Source organism: Dipodomys spectabilis, unplaced genomic scaffold, assembly GCF_019054845.1.
Source record: "Dipodomys spectabilis isolate Male_0828 unplaced genomic scaffold, ASM1905484v1 ptg000140l, whole genome shotgun sequence".
In the NCBI taxonomy this organism is placed as follows: Eukaryota; Metazoa; Chordata; class Mammalia; order Rodentia; family Heteromyidae; genus Dipodomys; species Dipodomys spectabilis.
In genome coordinates, this window is record NW_024870817.1 from 4,954,862 (window position 1) to 4,959,112 (window position 4,251).

At 35.6% G+C, this 4,251-nt stretch overlaps 1 non-coding gene across 1 annotated transcript; it reads left to right on the forward strand.

The window, feature by feature from the left end:
* Positions 1 to 2,993: 2,993 nt before the first annotated feature.
* Positions 2,994 to 3,095, forward strand: LOC122117386. Its single transcript, XR_006149138.1, has one exon. It is a non-coding gene; the product is annotated as a U6 spliceosomal RNA (small nuclear RNA).
* The last annotated feature ends 1,156 nt before the right edge of the window (positions 3,096 to 4,251 follow it).

Below are 4,251 nucleotides of genomic sequence, written 5' to 3' on the forward strand. Positions count from 1 at the left end.
TAAGGCTTGGTGTCATCTGAGTGTCCTCCAAGATCCATGTCTTAAAATCTTAATTTCTAATGTAATGATTTTAGGAGACAGAAACTTTGGGAGGCAATTCAGTCATGGGTAGAATTTTGCCCTCACAAAAGTTCTACAGTCTGCCAATTAGCCAAGGGAAAAGAAAATAGTGTTCATACTATCTATGTGGCTAACTGAACTATATGAACAGTTGAGGATCAAGTGATTCAAGGTAATTAGTAACCTGATGGTAAACAGCTAATGACAACATAATAAGGAAGGTGCAAACAGTTAATGGGCTAAAAATTAGTGCAGCTGGAATACAGACAACAGAGTAAGTAATAGGAGATTAAATTAGAAAAGTAGAAAAGTGGGTGCAAAGTTGAGAAGTAATTTTGTATTATCTGGTAAGTCACAGAAATAATCTAGCTTTCACAGGGAGAATTACTTTATTTTATTAGCAAAGGAATGATCTAATTAATGTAAAAAAGATCAATTTGGATGCAAAATGAGAATAGACCATATTGAGCATAGATAAAATCCATGAAATCTCATAGGGCAATACTATAAATAAGTCCAGTGTGGATATAGTAACTATATGATCAGGCATTGTTCACATATTCTTAGAAATTTAGAGCCAAATACATTTGCTTGAAATTAAATGTAAATTTGAGAGAAGAATATGAGTTTGAAATATGAGTCTATGACGTAAGAGACAGGCAGGACTAAATGATCAGCATTCTGAAAGACACAAGATACACTGTCTTAGTTTATTTTTAAACCTCATTTAACAGAAATGCCTTTACCAATATTAGTACTTTCTATGTTCAATTACTGATGCAGGCAATTATATGAAGATGAAACCCTCCTGGGCCAAGATGAGAGAATTATGATGGACACTATAAGTTCTTGAGTTGCCAGCTAGTCCCCAGGGGGTCAAGTAAGAAAAATTCTTTAAAGTTTTACTTCCTTTTCTGCCTGTTCTTCCTCCCTTGCTAGTTCATATGTGTCGGTCCTTAATATTACCAATTTGTACAATCTCATGTCAGTGCCTGCTTCAAGAGAATTCAGTATGTAATTGGAATCAAAGGTGGAAGGGAAATTAAGTAATAAGATTCTACTTACTGGGAAATCTATTTCATTAATGTTGGGAGGTGGAGCACAGATATCTCCTGGGGGTAAATTAGTATTGAGTTGTTAGAAATCTCATTCTTGAATGCAGATGGCACATTGGTGCATTGGTGCTATCCAACAGCAGAGAACTGAGCGCCTATTGTTATGCACAATAATTGATGCCCTTGAAAAAGATAATAAAAATTTACTGCCAATTTACAGGCACTTTAAAATTAGTAGGGAAAATAAAGGAACCCTCAGAATCCTCATCTGGCCACATTCTTCTTTTGCACTTGGAAGGCACAGAAAGTTGCGAAACCAGGCCCCAAATAAAGAATGTAAATAGTAGAGTAACCCAACTCCAACAAATGTAAAATCAAGAGTGATTTTTAAATGTTTTTTTTGTGTGAAAATACTGTACAGAGGGGTTACAATTACAAGAGCAAGGTAATGAGTACATTTATCAAGCATTGTTGCCTCCTCCTTTGTTTTTCCCCTACCATCCATTCCCTCCCATCTCCACAACTACAGCCCCTCCCCCCAGCCTAAATTGTAGTGTTTTTCAACAGTGTCTTGTACATCTCACTGTTGCAATGGGTGTACATCTTACCGTTGCAATGGGTCCACCTGTATCCCTATTTAAACAATTTGTTTTTCTTTTCCCCTCCCCAAATTATACCAACATCAAATACAGTGAAAACAGGGTTTATATTGTGGGGAAGGGACATACAAAGCAACAAAAAAATCATGTGGTACCTTATAAATATGTTAGAAACAATAGCAAGAAAGAAAAAAAAACATTGTGTCCTTATCTTGGGGTTCATTTGGCTTAACATCCTCTTATCTGACCTTTTCTGCTTGTCTCAGACATATATTAGTTATTGCAAATAAGAGAAACCATGGGACCTTTGTTTCTTTGGGCCTAGCTTACTTCACTTAATATAATTTTTCCAAGTCTTTCCATTTCCTAACAAATTGGGCAGTGTCACTCTTTCTCATGGAGGCATAGTATTTCATTGTGTATATATACCACATTTTCTTTATCCATTCATCTACTGAGGGGAATCTGGGTTAGTTCTATATCTTAGCTATGGTAAAGAATGCTGCAATAAACATAGTTGTGCTGGTAGCTTTAGTATAAGAGTGATTTTTTTAATGTAAAATCAGAGACCTCGATGAAGGAAAAGCAACAACAGGCAAAGTTTAAAATGGAGAACTTGACATGAAGATGATTGCTTCTAAAAATAAATGTATTTCTTTTACTGAACCAGGATGATAATAGTTATAGCAACATAGGGTTAATGACTATTGACTGAGACAGCAAAGCTCAAGGGATTCCTTCTTTGCTAAACTGTGGTGTGACCTCCAGAGTTCATAACCTGGTTGTGTCTGTGTGAAGTGGTTCACAGACCTACAAAGTCTTTGAGGATGCCTATAAAATCTCATTTGCTGTGAAATCTGATTTCCATCTTGTCTGTTAACAACAGATAATAATATCCCACAGTGTCAGAAACATAGACATGCTAAGGAACAATAAATGATAGAAAATATTTCTAATTATGGGAAATTTTCTGTAATCTGCTGGGATTACTAGATACTGAAAAATATAACCAGGCTACCATTATAACAAATGCATTGCAAAATATCTGATTTCTGCATGAAAAAAAATCCCTACATGTTTATATTATTAAATATGTAGTTTATTTTGCATAGTCTTAACCTCAATAAATATTTTTTTTTTACCATTTTACCATCAGGTTTATCTCTTACCATGGTATTTGGGGGTTATACTGATGTTAATGCACTAAGCAATATTTTGAAATATTCAGTATTATTTAACATTTTATTTTATGAACATATTCCATGTTAATTTTTTTCTGGTGCTCAATTCAGCAGCACATATACTAATGTTGGATTGATACAGAGAAGATTAGCATGGCCCTTGAGAAAAGATGACACTCAAATTTGTGTTCCATATTTATTCATTTCTCTGTCTTTGGAGGGGTAAGGAGAGGAACAGAATTGGAGAGACAAAGAGTGAATAAATGCAGCAGTGTTACTCAATAGACACTATGTTGGAAAGGAACAATACAACTTATGTGTGGGAATATGAGGGAAGAATTGGGAGAGAGTAAGGGAAAGGGTGACAACCTCCAAGAAGAAATGTACTCTATCTGACTGTATATCATCTTTGTTTAAAAAAATCACTTTATTAAAAAATCACTGTGTTGTAATACTCAAAAGAATAATTTTGAGACCACATCCTACCTCCAGCTTTTCAGATTCAAAGTCAGTTTCTCTGTATGGGGCAAATTCACACATGCATATCACAAGGAAAATAGTTCTGTTAATTATGGGTCGATTCACCAGATAAACATTTTTCCTCACACAGGTTTTTAAATCTATTGCTGCAAAGGAGTCAGGGTATCTCAAAAAGAAAATGCACTGAAAGTAACAAGGACCTTGACTATAGTAAATGATAGTGGTTACAGAGCTAAATGTACTTTTCTGTTACTTTTAGCTCATCAGTCTTTCAAGAGCTCTTTTTTTTTTTTGGTCAGTCATGGGGCCTGAACTCTGGGCCTGGGCACTGTCCCTCAGCTCTTCAGCTCAAGGCTAATGCTCTACCACTTGAGCCACAGCACCACTTCTGGCCTTTTCTGCTAATGTGGTGCTGAGAAATCGAACACCGGGCCTCATGCGTGCAAGGCAAGCACTCTACCACTGAGCCACCTTCCCAGCCCTCAAGAGCTCTTTTTTTTTTTTCTCACTAAATGCATTACTTAATTCTTAAATTTGAGGGCATATACTGGACAAAAGATTTGACTTTTTCTCACCCATCTCTAGGGTCATGGCTGATACATGTGTAACAAGGAACAGATTAAAAAAAGAAAAACATACAAATCTATATGTATGTTTTTACATACATTTTACACACAAACCAAAAATCATGTTTTGCATGATGTATGTGTCTTTGGCAATGAAAACCTATAAAGAAAGAGGACACCTGTATAGTTTTATGGTTGAGAGAAGCAGGGTTAGATAATGGAATGTGATCTAATAGTGAAAACTTGAGATACAGTAGGGACAATGACCTAGCTAATTTGTTCAGATTTTTTTTCTGTGTCTCGGTAGCTC